This window comes from Stylophora pistillata, chromosome 1, assembly GCF_964205215.1.
Source record: "Stylophora pistillata chromosome 1, jaStyPist1.2, whole genome shotgun sequence".
In the NCBI taxonomy this organism is placed as follows: domain Eukaryota; kingdom Metazoa; phylum Cnidaria; class Anthozoa; order Scleractinia; family Pocilloporidae; genus Stylophora; species Stylophora pistillata.
Window position 1 is genome coordinate 18887242 of NC_142519.1, and position 18014 is coordinate 18905255.

The 18014-nt window shown below is 38.4% G+C and overlaps 1 pseudogene; it reads right to left on the bottom strand.

Moving 5' to 3' along the window:
- Positions 1-14521: 14521 nt before the first annotated feature.
- LOC148741542 (octopamine receptor beta-2R-like) lies at positions 14522-16536 on the bottom strand (annotated as a pseudogene).
- Positions 16537-18014: the final 1478 nt, after the last annotated feature.

Genomic DNA, 18014 nt, shown 5'->3' on the forward strand with positions numbered 1-18014 from the left:
TTTGAGGAGGCAATAGTAGCAGTGCTCTCTACAAAAGAAAAGTTGAGAGGAGCAGATTACCGTCTTTGCTGTATTGTTCTAGCCCTTCACCTTGGAAGCAACTGCCGCCTAAGTATCAGAAGGTTATTGTATAGTCTTGCAGAACTCTGTGAATTGTTGTACACTCCTTCAGACAAACGCACCGCCCGGTTTATTTTACGTCTACATAATGTCACATTCTCCCATGTGGTTGCCATTCGTACAGTATTTAAAATCACAGAGGTCCTGACACGAAGAAAACTCTATGGTATATATTATCATAGCATCACCTGCCATGCCCCCTTCACATCACGTTTAATTTCACTTAGTTCTGTAGACACCGAAGAGGAGGAAAGAGAATTCAGCACCATAAATGCAATTAGCAAGACAACCTCCAATGGTCATCCACAACATATAATTCCAAATTGTATAGTTCGCACTCAAGCAGAGAGAAAGTTTAAATCAACCAGAAGTAGCTTTCTTGAACAGCAGTCAAAGATTGCGAAGTTTTCCAATAACCTTCCACATTTCCCTGACACAGTAATTCCATGTAAACTTCTTGACAATGAACTTTATCAGGCTCATTTAGAAACTATTAGTGATTTTCTTCTTTGTGGAAAAGGGGTGTGGTGGCACGTTAACGAAGATGGCAAGGAAATTGTGTTTCATGATGGAAAAGGATGGCCAGAATTTCAAGAGCAAGGCCCCCCTCTGCACCACTTTCGTTCTTCTTCCTTTGAGAGTGAAGGCAACTATCTTAAGGCAAAGTGGCAAGAGTGCTTGAACCGTGGGAACCTCCACTTACCTATAAGGAAAGTGAAAGTCTACCACACTGATGGGTACCTAGCATATACTGAGTATCACAGAGTGTTTAGAGATGAGGAATGGCCAGAGCCAGAAGATCATACCGCTGAAGAAAACCAAACTGATGCAAACAACCAGATTGATCTTTCTTTGCCTGGTGATCAAGAAAGTTTAGAAGAACAAGAAGAATCGGATGTACTGATCACAAGTTTGGCTTACACTTCTGTAAATGGTGATGCTGCTGAGCTGAGTGAAGGTGACTGTGATGTTGTTGATGATGATCAAGGCACTGGGAAAGAGGGAAGTCTAACAACTGCAAATTATCATATCAATTCACCTGGTATTCCTCCTACATCAATTCTCCAAGATGAAAGTAACTCAGCCGATAATGATGTCAATCAGCGAGCAGAAAAGGATTCTAAATTAACAGAAATGGAGAAAAATCAGCAAGATGGTAACATCCTCCAAACAAAAATTGCCAAGTCTGTTGCCAAGGTATTAGGCACAACACCTCTTGTAAAAACACTTGACAAAGCAAGAAATGCGCTGCGTGAAAAACGAAACAGAAACGACAAGTATTGCCATGACAAGTACAAAGATACTTTGGCCTGTGTTCAGACACAAGTGCTTGCTGCTCACAAGAGTGTATCACAAGACACAGAGCAATGGGAAAAGGAATTTCTCCTACAGCATGGGTTTGCACCAACATATGAAAACTACGAACAAGAGGAAAAAATAAAAGCTGCATACAGGAAAAAGAAATTGAGCAAGGAACCGCTCAAATACTGGAAAATAACAGTGTGTATTCATCCATGATAAGTTGAACATTAACTAAAATAATTTGGATCGAGTGAATTATTGTTCAAAGAATTCTACTTTCTAGTTCAAAAAGATTTCATTGTTTTGGACGCAAGAAAGAAACATTTAATCGTGTAATTATTGCCACTATATTTTTTATGTTACTAGCTGGCGTTTTCTTCGCGAGAGAAAATGTGTGCATATTTTGATCATTCAGTTGAAAATGATATTATATTTTCAGTTACTCAGTGTAAGAAGATTTCGCAAAAATATTTGCGAAGAAAATATCCCACCTTTTCCACGTATACAAAAGAACATTCGATTCAAAGATTCGTTGTCAACGCACGTTCAAAGACTGTAGAGGACTATATATAAACATGCGTAGTATGTATTGGAATTCGTAAAATTACGTTAGTTAATAACACAACATAAACTTGTGCAGCATATTACTCCCATGCGAATACTACTCACTCGATTGATCGCCAAAACTGTTCAGCTAAGCCTTTTGGGCCGGGAGGGAAATAGTTATTTTTACAGTTGTTTAAAAGCAGTGTTAATAAGCTAGTGCAGTTTCCGAATTATATCACGATTTTACATGCATGTATGTAGTAACAAAGGCAGGAATTATTTGTTACGTACCTCTGTCTGGTGAAGATCCCTACAAAATTTTTCGAGATGAAAATCCTCCAATATACTAAGTAACGACAAATAATCTGTTTACGTCGGGAAACTTTCTTCATATCGAAACATTCCTTGATTTAGTATACCTTCGAAAAGCAATGCCCTGATTGTTTAAGCGTACGACGCTGAAACTTAAGAGCTCTTTATTAATAAAGTTAGCAATTATAAATACTTAACTATGAGGCCTCGCTGGGGGTCACGATCTCGTTTTTGAGCCATTCCTTAATTCACGCGAGGAGAGCAAAGTTGCAACACGAATGAAAAGTTGTAAGCCCGTGCTTACTAACTCCGAATTGCACTTGAAATCATGTTATTACCCATACCTATGTAACAACAAACCTTTTCAGCCCTGTTGCATTTTAAAGGAGAAATGTATCAATGAAAAAAATAATAATTAATTAAAAAGGATTAATGTTCCGAACCGTAACATTAGTATTAATATTCTCCATACTGTACTGTAGAAATTTCCTTTGGTACTGAAAGGGAGAATACGTCTATCAATCAAGAGCTTCTTTGGTTAACGTTCATTTCCTTCACTGAACACAATCAGATACAATGAAATATATGAAGTTCAATAGCGCTATCTACTGCGAGGATCGTGCATCATACGTATCTAATATCGCAGTTCAAAATATATGAACTTCATATATTTCATTGTATCTGATTTATCACTTTCACGGGTTTATTACGAATCAACTTAACGGCCTGCTCCCAGTTGGCTTGTTAGCTCAATTGGTAGAGCGCTGCACTAGTATCGCAGAGGTCAGTGATTCGAATCCCGTACAGGCCTGATTTTTTTTCAGGTTTGATTTTCGCTATTGCTTTAATAGCGGTATCTACTGCGAGGATCGTGCATCATACGTCTCAACACAATGTTTGATTCAGTAGTGATACCGTTGGGAATAAAATGGCGCTAGTAAAAGGGTAAAACACAGCTTGCGAATTTACTACTTGTTTGTTCGACAGGTAATTTTTCTTCCAGTAAACCAGCTGATCTCAACTAAAATCAAACCCTAGAACTCATTTGCAATATAACTCGGGATAGTAACCGTTTTTTTTTTTTTTTTTTTTTTTTTTTTGCATCATAAACATACTCTGCAAAGTGAATCTCTGGAAAAGACGCTTTTGTATTAGTGTGTGGAAAACGTTTTCTGTGACACCAAATTAACTCACACAACGTCTCTGAAATTCCGGTTTTAATGCTAACAACTTCACTCGCTTCTTGCGACAACAAAAAAAAAAAAAAAAAAAAGAACGTCACCGAAACGTTCTGCACATGGTAAACTAATCTGAATAAGGCGAGGCCGCCAAGCCACACTCGTCATGAGCCGTCACGCAATGCAAACAAAACATTCTGAACAAGTGTTTAGACAAAGTCCTCCTTTAATGATCAAAACATGGGCGATTCAATGCAAACTGTTTTTCCGCCCTGTTGAATTTTACCAGCTTTACTCAAAACGGAGAGATGTTGATTGCTCTAATTGATGAGTTTCTCGAGCTTATTTCCTTGGAAAATTTCAAGTAAACACAATGTAATAAGGCTAGCATTTTTAGTGTTGAAAATAATTGAGTCATTTTTCAAAACAACCTGATCTCGATTGAAACGAACTCCTTCAATTGCAAATTTGACCAGCGATTCAGCTTTTTTTGATTATAGCAAGAGTAAAAACACTCTATTGCGATCTTCACCCGAAAAATTCTAATTTTAAAATTAGTCAACTCATTCACTGCTTGTCATCATTAGTTAAACTGAACAATAGTACAATTTGTGTCCGTTTCATCGATCAAAACAGAAAGTTATCTATCTGGAAGAATCGAAAGTGGAGTCATTAAGTGTTCACTGCTGTTCCTCTTTCCGGATGACACAGCAAAATACATTAATAGGTCGTTTTGCTTTCTCTTTCGTGTCTTTCTTGAACAGAGCGTAATCAGTAGGGTTGATGGCATAGTTTAAAAAAAGAAAAGGTATTTAAGATTTTTGATCATTACATGTTTGTTTGTTCTTTGGAATATAGGCACAAGACTACATCACAAAGCAATTGTGCGGGTTAGAATGAATAGGCCGATAACAAATCCAATCACTTTCACTGAAGACTTTTCCCCGCTTTTGAACAAATATCGATGATTAAAGCAAAGTTGCTTTATTAAGATGCGCATGGCAAGTTCGTGCTTGTAAAAAAAAAAAAAAACATAAAAAAAATCGAACCAAAGAAAAATACAAGACCTCATAACGGCTGGAACTCTAAGCCATGTCATAATGTGGAGAAAAACAGCAAGAATTTTAAGTGCCCAGGAAATGAAAATCATCAATACTCATTTGATATGTGAGTTGATGGAACAGATTACTTAGGTTACAAACAAAAATCGGAGAATGAACATAACCTCATTTTAGAGCAAAACACCTTGAGGTGATCCTGGATTATAGTTATAATTTCATTTCTCAATTGTCGACGCCTAATTCGAGAAACGTCTAATGAAAGCTTAGACAATACCAAAGATTTTGAACTTCTCAGACAAGCTGAAAAAGTTGTTTCACTTTCTCTGATTGGCGTTGTAAATGCATTTTGTCGTATCCTTCTTCATATCCCGTTGTTAGAGTCGCATTCAGTTTTCACTTCGCAGACGAAAAGCGGGGGGAAAGCACTCCACCCAGCACAGAAATCCGCAATAGTAAGAGAAACTGTAAAAGCGTTGGTTTGGTTCTAAGCCGCCGTCTGCTGCAAACAAGGAAGATGATAAATCCATTTCCAGTTATGGCCAGAATGGAAAAAAAAAACAGCCAAGAATCCAAAACCAGGTTTCCATTTTGTAATCAAAGAGTGGTTTTATTCAGAAAGACGGTAAACATATTTGTGCACGATCCTTCTAGTAAAGAGCACTACTTAGGCAATAGTGAAAATCAGACCTGAAAAAATTCAGGCATGTACGGGATTCGAACCACTGACCTCTGCGATATTAGTGCAGCGCTCTACCAATACAGCTAACAAGCCAACCGTGGGAGCAGGTCATTAAATTAGTCCGACATAAACCCGTAATATGATAAATCAAACACAAAGAACATATGAAATTTATAGATCTGAACTGCGGTTATAGGAACGTATTTGTGCACGATCCTCGCAGAAAAGAGTACTATTTAAACTATAGTGAAAATCAGACCTGAAAAAGTTCAGGCCTGTACGGGATTCCAACCACTGACCTCTGCGATACTCGGTGCAGCGCTCTACCAATCCCGTACAGGCCGGAATTTTTTCACTATTGCTTAAATAGTGCTCTTTATTGCGAGGATCATGCACAAATACGTTTCTATAAACAAAGTTCAGAGATATGAATTTCACATATTCGTTGTGTTTGATACTGTAAACACTAAAAAAAAAGAAATTAATGAAAAACAACTCAAAGAGAATCTTAATCCCTGAATCAGCTGGCTGGTGCGTAAATTCGCATTTAAGTATTTTTGTTTTTTTGGTTTATCGGAGACCAATGACGAGTAACGATGGAGACTCTGTTGCTGTCTTGAAAATGACTGTTCGTTGAATCGTTATTGTGTTTTATAACAAGTGTATGGAAATTCGGCCTCAAAACAAGTCAGAATTAACGTTTTGGATGTCTTACTCTTGTAACAGCTCTGTCCAGCATTGGTATGAAAAGTTATTTCATACTGAGCATTACATAATACCCCCTAACATGTCATGAATTTCCTGTTTGAGGAATACCAAAGTTCGATTAATTCTATACTAACGCAAATAATATTGGTATATATATGCAAGTAACCGAGAACTTCTCTCTTTTCGATATTCGGGAAAGTTATCAGAAAGTGCAGTAAAAATCGTGATAAAAAATATGTAAAACGTGGAAGGAAGTTGAAAATTTATCCTCGTTTGTCATCTTACATAAAATGTAAACAATAAATGCGAAGCTAAAGAAATCAGAAAGAAGCTCATTGCTTTTTATTTAAAAAAAAAAAAAACACCCCCGATGGTTACGCCCCCTACGTAAACGCAGGGGAAAAACCATTGTTTGAATAGTTTAGAAAGTTTCGCAAAATGCGTCATTTAAAAATCTTTCGCGGGCAGTCGATAAATAAACCATTATACGCACGTAATTGCGAAACAACTGAAGAGGGTGTAGGAAGGAACCTAATACTCTTTATTAGAGACAATAACTTGCTCTGTTCACACCTGTTTGGTGTGGCAATCGATCATACTTTCGATCATTTTGGCGGTGCTTTTTAATCTAGCGTCCAGTCACGGTTTTACCCTCTGTATATGGCATGTCATGTTACATCTCACCTGCTTTGCTACCAAAGGAAAGATAACTACCTTCAATTTAATTCTAAACGCTCTAAGACCAGCTTAACACATTAAATTAACGACCTCTCTTTTGAAAAGGTGAAATTATTCATTTTCAAACTAAGTAAACCGAACTTATCTAAGAATCATTTAGAACTCCTAATTTGCAATTCATCATGGCAGGTACATTGACACTATGCTTGAAAGCATTTCATTTCCAGCGTCACCCGAATTCGGCAGACTTTGTTGATTTGTGTAACATTAACAGTGAGCGCATGTTCAATGACATAATAGATCGTAACGGGATGAAAAATGTTCAGAAAAAAATTTTCTTAAACAGACAAAAGTAATACAACAAAAATCTAGTTGAATAAGTTCATTCTTTAACGGTTCGATTACTTAAACACGATTAAATTATAATCCGAACTCAAATTAAATGTATAGGCTTTATTTGTATTAAAACCAAATGAATTACTTTCTCTTTAAAGCTCCCGCGGCTTTCCAAAGAAACTTTTCGGTGATCAGACAACACCTGACTGTGTGAGACCTGTCTGAATTTGCATAGTTGGGTATCGTTAGCAACATTATCTTAAACAAAACGATTATTAGGCGGGAAATAATCCAAGAAACCATAGTTAATCGAGGGGACGAATAAAGCCGGTGTTTTCGAATTCCATATTTTTACTGTCGAGATTATTCATCGACCATGCATTGTGAACCGCGTATGTGTTGTTCAAGTCGATCGCACAAAGTCATATAACTGCAATTCACAGCACTAGACAAAAGTAAATAAGGTCAATATTTATTTCTCTTTCTTTTCCTTCTTTGGGTCCAAAAAGCAAAAAAGGGCCATTTTACCAAAACACATAATCGCTACATTTCATAATAATAATAATAATAATAATAATAATAATAATATTAAAATTTATAGTGCGCAAATTCCATAAAATGTTCAAATGCGCATTACAAGATGAAAAATTACCATTAAAATAGACTTACAATAATTTTAAGAAACAATTAAAAGTAAACTTAGAATGGCTAAAAAAGCTATAAAAATGCACTACGAAAAAGGTGAGTCTTAAGTTTAGCTTTAAAAATATTTACTGTTCCTGCGCTCCTAATATCCAGCGGTAGTTCGTTCCATAGTTTCGGAGCAGCACAGGTAAAGGAACGGTCCCCCAGTGTAGCTTTCGATTTAAATGATGGATGGCTAAGTAAAAGCTTATCGCTGGAATTTCTTAAATTATATTTGGAGGGGGGTCTAAGGGAAATAAGAGAGGATAGATAAGAAGGGGCTAAAAAATTAAGAATCTTAAAAGTAATTAACAATATTTTAAACTCAATTCTATATCTAATTGGTAACCAGTGTAACTTAAAAATTAAGGGCGTAATATGACAAAATTTCTGTTCTTTAAGAATCAGTCTGGCACAAGCATTCTGTACTTGTTGCAGCTTATTCAACAAGCAGTCCGGTAGTCCATATAATAGGCCATTACAATAGTCCAGGCGGCTCGTTATGAATGCATGGACAAGAGTTTCAGTTGACTGCTGTGAAAGGTACTTTCTGATCCGACGAATATTATAAATGTAGTAAAATGAAGAGGCACAAATTTTCGTGATGTGTGTTGCCATGGAGAGCCTTGAGTCAAACCAGGAACCAAGATTTCTCGCAATTGGCACGGGGTGTATGTCTGAGTCGCCCACACGTATACTGATATTGTCGAGCTTTCCCAGCTGTTGTGATGTGCCAATGATAAGGAATTCAGTCTTGTCGTCATTTAATTTAAGATCATTATTCAACATCCAAAGACGAATGTCTCTGATGCAGTCCTCCATACTCCTCACTACAGCAAGTTGTTCAGCTCTGTCGTTGGGACTAAATGAGATGTAAACTTGTGAGTCATCAGCGTAACAATGAATCGTGGGCAAATGATATTCAATGATCTCAAAAAGCTTGCTCGTATACAACGAAAACAATAACGGACCCAGACAGGAACCTTGAGGCACACCGCATTCTAATTTAAAAGGTTCCGATAGCGAATCGTTAATCATGATCCGTTGAGTTCTACCAGACAAATAGGACGTAAACCAGGAGAGGGCTTTCCCCTGTATACCAAATGATGACTCAAGTCGACGTAGCATGGTGTCGTGATCAACTGTGTCGAAGGCAGCACTTAAATCGAGCAGAATAAGCAGAGTAACACGTTGACTGTTCATGTTAAGGAGAATGTCATTCGTAACCTTAAGGAGTGCAGTTTCTGTGCTGTGGTTCTGTCGATAGGCGGATTGAAACACTGGGAACAGATTGTTGCCATTCAGATAATGCTGTAGCTGCTTGGCAACAACAGTCTCAACCAGCTTTGAGATAAATGCCAAATTACTCACGGGTCTGTAGTTCTTAAAAACAAGAGGTAATCCATCCTTCTTCAGCAGCGGCCGTACTAGAGCACTTTTCCAGATGCGTGGAAAATAACCAGAATCAAGCGAAAGATTTATTATTTTCGTGATCGGAGGTAGTAGCACATCAGCGAAGTCAGTAAGAAGCTTGGTTGGAATAGGATCAAGAAGACAAGATTTCTTTGATGAAGCTTTGATTAAATCAAACACCTCTGATTCGGACAGGAGAGTAAATTCTGAAAAACAGGAAGCAGTCACAGTACTGGCAGCGTCAATGGTGACAGGAAGGCGGCTCTGGTTTGCAATAGCAGACTTGATATCAGCAATTTTTTGAGCAAAGAATTTTCCAAAATCATTAGCCAACTGATAATCATTAGTCGACAGTGGGAGGCCAGGACCATTTGATAAATTCAGCAGGGACTTACTTGCTCTAAATAACCTTCTCTGGTCCGTGCTGTTCTCAGTTATGAAGTTTGTATAGTATGCACTACGAGCCTCGTTACTCAAAAACGTCACTCGATTTCTCATTGCGCGGTAGGATAGTAAATCGATGTGTGCTTTAGAAGCCCTCCATTTCCTTTCAGCTTTCCTCCGTTGACGTTTAGCCGATATAATTTCATGATTCATCCATGGAACACGAGTTCTAATAGTAACATTCTTTTGCTTAACAGGAGCGTGCCGATCCAGCAGGGAACGCAATGTGTTGTTGAATAAGGCGGCAAGCTCGTCAGGATCTTCAGTATCCGTTTGAAGAAGCTCGCTGTTACAGATTTCATCCGCAAAAGCAGACTTATCAATTGATCGCAGCTTCCTAAATGAGACACGCCCAACTTTGAGAGGTGGTCGAGGTGTTTTCAATTTGAAAAGTAACGCTAGATGATCCGAAAATAGAATGTCAGGCGATGGTCGACCGCTAATAAGGTTGTCTGACGTTCGAGTAATTACCAGATCTAATGTATGACCAAGTTCATGCGTTGGTTCTGTCACATGTTGAGTTAAAGACATTGACTCCAATAAATCCAAAAAGCGACAAGCAGCTGAATCATTGTGATCATCAACATGGATGTTAAAATCGCCAGTTAAACACAGGACGTCGTTAGATAGGATAACAGATTCAAGGTACTCTGAGAATTCGTCGATAAAGCTGTTTACAGTCACAGGATGATTAACAGAGTACGGCGGTCGATAGATGATTGCCAGTCGAAAGCGTAGGGAGCCAGTGCAGACAAGGTATTCAGAAGATTCAAAGGAAATCCTTGAAACAGTTTCGAGCTTGGAAACATTGATGTTATCTCTGAACAAGAGGGCCGTACCTCCACCTCTACGATCACCCCTAGGGCAGTGTAACAGTTTATAGCCAGCAGGAGTTATCTCGTAGCACACAGCGGAGTCGTTGTCTGATAACCAAGTTTCAGTTATTGCAACTAGGTCAGCTTTGCATTCGTCAACATAATCAACAAACAGTGCAGATTTGTTTGAAATAGAACGAGCATTTAACGTGCACATGGTCAGCTGAGTGTTCGATGTACTCAAATGGAGATCAGATACGCGGTTTACCTGCACAACGTTGGAGCGGTGGCTATGATGATGGCTTCGATGTTTAACTGCTCGACGATTTGTTGTAAAAGACGTAATTGGTGGACCAGGGTTCGGGCTGATGTCGCCACTAGTTGTTAAGCGAAGACTCGTTAGGTTAAAGGAAGAAACAGAGTTCGGAGTATGAGATATCCGAGCAGTGAAGTAGCGATGTGATCTTGTTGAAGATGAAAATCCAAGATGGCGGAACAAACGCATCGACGACGAGCAACTTGCACGGTATAAATCCACTTCATTAGTGGTCTTTGTAACTCCAGAATCATCAAGGGCATAAGATGGACAGAAAATGAGCGTATTTAGATAAATTAAAGAGCGACTTAAACAACAGAACAGATATAGATAAGTGGCTATGGCGGAGCCGAGAAAATTACGACTGACCGCCATTGCGCCGCTGACCCTAACATATCTTTACTTTATGCAAAAATTCACCTGACTATGATGAGCCTGACAGGATAACGCTCCAAACTCTCGAAATCTCTTTACAATGGCCAATGTACATTATCGACTCAGTTGATAAAAGGAAATTATCCTTATTCATAATTTTAATTTCACACCATATTCATAACTGTTAACTAGCACAAGAAATGATCGTTATGATAGCTGAAGACAAATTCTGAGAAGAAGTTTATTCAAGGTAAGTTGTTCTTTATTTTTTTCGTGTTAAGCAATATGGCTGCGCAGAATCACAGTTGTTTTCAGTAATTGAATCATTGTGGTTTCCCTTTTTATATATAAAACAGCAAGTATGCCGTGTTATCTCCATTTTTATATCTTTCTTGAAGACTGCGTAAGCGACGGGGTTAATGGCGGAGTGGTATTTTATAGTATTTACCATCACATGGTTTTTCCTCTCTTAAGATGTGTATAAAGCTACATCGCAAGGCAAATGTCCAGGCTAGAAGGAATATGCCTATAAGAATTGCCATAGTTTTTACAACAGACTTCTCCTTGATTCTGGACAAAAAATTGCTGGTTAAAGCGGAGTTGTTTTGCCAAGATGTGGGCGGCTCTTTCGTGCTTATAAATGACATAATACATTGATCAAAGCGGAAAATTAGACCGAAACACGGCAAGATTCCCAAGAATACCATTAAAATTGAGATCAGCAGAGTATAAACAGCAGAGTCTCGCTAACTGCACGGCAGTTTAGTGCTATTGCTAAGACTATAACAACTGGAATGGTCCAAGCATTTGCTGAACTGCTCGGGCCGCTGGAGACAGTACCCAAGACGAGTCACAAATTTGATGTTAACGTGTTTTATAATCGCAAGATTCACAAGGTCTTCGCACAATCACGGTCAATCTAACTCTCTCGTTCAATAGATTCGAATTAACAACTTAAAAGGGTGGGCAGGCTCCCAATAATAAGCACGTGCTTCCGTTGTCACGGGTTACATAATTACGTAATATGTGCCCCAGTCCCCGACAAACAATAAAAATCATTTGGTAAACGCGTCTGCGCGTCATAAAAGTCAAGTAACCTAACGACCCAGGACTAGACTACACAAGTTTGTCACAGGCGCTTACACAAACAGCAACCTTAAAGAGTCCACCCCTTTGGCCATGAAGGCCTTAGGGTCGCATCCAATTGTCTTCTCGCAGACGAAAAGTGACGGAAAAGGAATCAACCCAGCACAGAAGTCCGCCACAGCAAGAGAAACTATAAATGCGTTGGGGGGTCTTGGTTCGAAGCCGCCGTATTCTGCATACAAGGAAGACAATAAAGCCACTTCTGGTCGTTGTCAGGATGGAAAGAGACCAGCCAAGAATCCAAAACCACGTTTCCATATTGCGATGTTCAAGAGACATGCGCAGAAGCATACACTCTTTCCGAGACTTGCCACGCTCGACGGCCATTATGGAAATATCAGTGAGTTGAAGAATTCTGCATATATTTTGCATTTAAATCAAGTTTATGCAAAGCAAATGCTCATGAAAGTGAATTTCTTTTACTGAGGAACCTTAGGTGATCTTTTGTAAATGTAAAAGTGCTTGTACGACGAAGCGCAAAGAAAATAGTTCTCGTGGGTGCCCGTGCAAAGGGAGAAACGTGCTGTGTACGGATAAATGTAAATGTGGAACAAGCAATAAACCTTGCAGAAACAGGGTATGCATATAAAGTTCAATACACGCATATAAAGTTGTATACATTCACTTCTTTTGTGGCTCGAATGTCCAAAAAGCTTACGAAATAATTTGTGTATTCCCTTTCTTCAGGATTCGAACGAGCACTGAGTCGTCATCTGCCTAAATTTATGAAAGCCGTAGAGTTCGCCTGAGGCTTACCTGTATTCCAATTATAATGTGTAGTAGAATAAGCATCTGCCTCACAAATGCTACAAATGTCTGTGATATCTGGCATTATTTTATTTTCCTATCATTAAAATCGCTGTCGCTGAATGGTTCATAACCTGCATCAACTTTTGCCCGCAGCCACAACTTAAATGTCTTTTCTTCCACATAAATACGCTTATGGTTCCTCAGTCACGCTTTCTTGTATTGCCCTCTGTCTTCAACCTTTCGTTTCCGCCCTGAGATAATGCGTTTACCGCCATGTCCGGATCCTCCGCTAGACGCCATTTTGAATTTGTGAATGCAACTTGAAAAAGTCAGGATGACTTTTTCAAGTTTCGATCGGCTACATGAGAATACGCAGACCGTGACCGTGTCCCTTTAAGAACAAATACAAGACCGCAGTTCCTCAACTACAAAGCATGCTCTTCGGCCTTACTGGAGAAACTTGAGCGTATTCACGCACGAGCTGCGCGGCTAATCTATAATCTGCGCGGCAAGTCATTTATGGTTGTTTCAACCATAAATGACTTGAGAAATCTAAAGGGTTGGTCTCCCCTTTCCCACTTCTACACAAAAAGGATCCTATCAATAACTGACAAATCATTCCATGGGCTCAATAATGATCTACTTAATAAACTAGTTACAAAAAGTGCCCAAATGTATGGCCTTAGAAAATCCTTGAACATAAATGTAACAAGACCAAAAACTGAAACAGGACGATTGAACTTTAAACATAGGGCTGCCATTGCTTGGAATAGCCTCCCGGACAGCATAAAGGAGACGTCCAGCCTTGAAGCTTTGAAAGAAAAACTGAAGAAAAACAAACTGATCTTGAGCAGTATATCTTATTCAAAGGAATCTTCATCAATTACGAATTAGGACGATATTTATACATATTTTTGAACTAATTATTGTAATACTAGTAACTTCTATATATATGTACATATTTCTATATCTTAATTAAGTGTAAAGTTTTAAATTAGTTAGCAGGTCTACATCATGGACTTTAGTCTTCCTTACTTAGTAACCTGCTTTATCAAATAAACCATGTATGTATGTATGTAGCATTTGAAAACACCTGGTCATGTTATAATGTCAATAAGGCCACTCTTACCATTAAGTCAACAGCCTCTATTCCTTCAATGAAGTCAATGAAATAAAGGAAGGAAACTCATCTCAGGGGAGGCTCGCTCGAAGGAAACATAGGTGCAACCCTTTTTACTAATTGATGAAAATCGCTCATTGTCCGCGGTGATATTTAAACCTTTTTAATGAACAGCTAGAAACTAATTTCTAAAGATAACTAAATAAGGGTTTTGACAAGCTATCTCTGACAGTTTAAAGACATTGTCAGGGCTTCTTTTGTTGCCTCACAATAAGATTTTTGTGTAACTAAAATATTGAAGGAAGGATGGAGGGCGAAGGAATTCTTGATCATGAGAATTCCAGACAGTCTCGTTTTTCATTTTCTACATGGAAAAAGGAAAAAAAAAACTGCAAAGCTGCGGATAGCAGTAAGGCTGTCACCGAAGAAGCAGAATTTTTTGGCTCAATTTACAGCTCTTTTTTCCTTTTGGTTTTGTTTGCAAAGCGTTTCTTAATTAATAAGTAAACGTTTGCATTTTAATTGCAGGGGTGTTTATGTCAATTGCTATCTGCGTTTGTTAAAATTAATAATATCAAACACCAAACCCTTTTTGTCCTGTTTCGAAAACATATTTAGGAGTTCAACGTTCACCCCTTTTTTCCTCACTCGGTCTTGAGAATTAACGCTTTAAACCCTTATTTTGCTATAAATATTCTCCATGCTCTTCTCTACACATTTTGCTGTAGCACTGACAAAGAGATTTTGTTTATCAATCAAGAGCTTCCTTGGTAAACGTTCATTTCCTTCATTCTCAACAGCTTAGTGTTTGATGCAGCTGTGATACTGTAAAGAGAATTTGACGCCAGCCCAGTCTTAAGGTTCTGAGGGTTTAACAAAGCACATTCAAGTTGCTTGTTTGCCAGAAATTGTTCCTTTAAACAAACCAGCTGATTTGAACGGACAAAAAAAATACAACTCATTTGCAATTTAACTCGGAATGGTACTTACTGTACTTATTTGCTTCATTTGCATCATAGATAGACATACTCTACGAAGCGAATATCTTCCCGAAAAGGTTTTATTTATACTGTTTAAACGAAGTCCTCCTTTCACTTTTCAAAACATGTGCACATTTTTAAGGAAAACTCTTTATTCCTCTCAGTTGAATTTTACCAGCTTCACTTAGAACGGCCGGAGAGATAACGAGTTAGTGATTAATCTAACTGCTAAGTGCTCTCTTAGGCTTGTTTCCTAAAAAAAAAAATTAAAGGCAGCTTAATAAAGTTGGATATTTTAACACAACACAAGAGGACAATTTTTCCAAATAAACTGATCTGAATCGACATCAACTTAAGAACTCCGTTTTAATTTGCAATCTAACTCAGCGATACAACTTTATTCCAATACAGCAAGAGTTGAAACACTTCACTGCGATCTTCGCCCGACACAGCGAATGCATCGTTTTATTTCCTCTTTCATGTCCCTCTTGAAGAAAGCGTAAGCAACAGGGTTCAAGGCAGAGTTTAAAATGAGAAAAGATATTTTAAATTCTTTATCATTACATGGTTTTTTGTTATCCGGAATTTGTACAAGAGTACATCGCATAGCAATTGTGTAGGTTAGAATGAAGAGGCCCATAAAAATTCCCATCACTTTCACAGCCGACTTTTCCCCGCTTCGGAACAGATATCGATGATTATAGCGGAGTTGCTTGGCTAAGGTGTGGGCGGCTCGTTCTTGCTTATAAACAACATGAAACATTGAACAAAATCAAAAGATGAGACCACAGGACGCCAGGAACTCGAAGGAGATCATGATCATTATCCCAAAAGATTTCAAAGAAAATGAATCGTTGTCTTTAAAAGCGAGCCATCTTAGAACATAAGGAAACACAACAAGAATTGAAAGTGTCCAAGAAATACAAATCATCTGAGAGACACGTTTGCGCGTCCTGAACAATAAGTATTTGAGAGGCTTCAAAACAGCAATGTAGCGATCCAGGACTAAACTACATATTAAGTTTGCTGCAGACGCATACGCAAAAAGCCACCTCAAATAATGCACTCCGTTTGCTCTAAACGCTTCGGGGCTGCATCCCGTTGTCTTCTCGCAGACAAAAAGTGAGGGAACAGCAATCAACCCTACACAGAAATCCGCCACAGCAAGGGAAACGACAAACGCATTGGTTTTGGTTCGAAGCCGCCGTCTGCTACAAACACGGAAGATAATAAATCCATTTCCTGTAATGGCCAGGATTGAAAGAGGCCAGCCAAGAATCCAAAACCAGGTTTCCATTATGATGATGATAGAAGATTGTTTCATGCCTATGTTAACCAACTGACTTGGGATCAGAATCCTTGAAGCACCTGCAGGTTGATTTAATTTCGTCTTTGAAAAATAAAGAGCATTGACATTGCTTGTCGCATCTTTCGACGCCTTAATTTAAATACACCCGAGGCAAACTAACTGTCAAAGAACAATGGCATATGTTTTTGCCTTTGGATAAATTTTTGCTTTTACAGTCAAACTAAGTGAAGCGTACCCCTCAGGATTACATCAATGATTTGATTATTTGAATATTGAACCCGCTAATCGTTTCACTGAGGAGCGCAATAACGAATTGAATATTTGAACACGGAACCCGCTAACCGTTTCAAGAATGCAATAACGGATTGATTATTTGAATATTGAACCCGATAACCGTATTCGTTTTGAAAAGGCGCGGATCATTGTTCAAATCAGAAGTCCATTTCTGATTGGATTATGCGAACACGTAATGATGGATCAGAACTATTTCAACATGGCGTCAGACATGGGGGGAAAGGTGAGTTCGAGTGTCGTGTAGAACTTCTTGTAAATGTCGTAAATGGAATGTTATCGAAAACTTTTTTCGCATATTTACATCTTGACGAACTTGTAGAAATTTTTGTGTGTATTCATGGTCGAAAAAAAGGGCTAACGCTCGAAAGGTCAGCATTTGTAATCGTTACGGTGGCCAATTTACCATTTCAACTTTATTGATATATCCAAATTATTTCGAAATAAATAGTTTACGGGCGAAGCCATCGCAAGACTTTTTTTATTTCGTTAATATTTGCGATCGACTGTTTTCGCAGTGTTTTTACAGTTTGTTCATTTCCAGGATTCCTCGTCAAATAGCACAATCTTATTGGACTTCAGAAATGGACTTCTAATTTGAACAATGATCCGCGCCTTTTCAAAACGGATACGGCTATCGCGTTCAATATTCAAATAATCAATTCATTATTGCATTCGTGAAACGGCTAGCGGGTTCAGTAATCAAATAATCAATTCATTATTGCATTCTTGAAACGACTGGCGGGTTCAATATCCAAATGATCAATTCATTAATGTAATCTTGGGGGGTACGCTTCACTTAGTTTGACTGTAAAGATAAATATGTTAATAGGACGAACTATTACATCGCTCGCAGCACCCGTGGGCAAAATGAAGCGAATCCTGTGTTCTGATTGGCTACCCGAGCGGGCAAGATTGGCCCATCTTGCCCGCTCGGGATTGCCCGTGTTGATCCCGCGCATGAAAAAAATTGAATTAAAGCTGCGTTCGTAATTCTTGGGCAATTTCGGCGATGGAAACACAAAAAGTGGCAGAAGATAGTAAAAAAAAAAAAAAGAAAGAAAACAGAAACGACTCTCGTGAGTTTGGTGTGCTTCAAACACAGTTGGCTTTCTTTCCTGGCTCTCGAAGTAAACACGTCATTCTTAATTCTTGATAAAGCGAAATGTTTTTGCAATATAATAAATACTTTATTGACCAAGCTTGTTCGGTCAAGATGGCTGGATGTTAGCCTCGATCTCTTTTCGCATTTTTATGGACCTCGACTTCGTCTCGGCCTATAAAAATGCAAAAAAGCAACTCGGCCAATATCCAGCCATCTTGACCTCGCGCTCGGCCATTAACGCATATATATTGACTTGATAACTGTATGCACAAAATGAAAACTGGATTCCAGAATATACTTTAAATCTTGCTCACGATTGTTAGTTGAACATTTAAAATCACATATG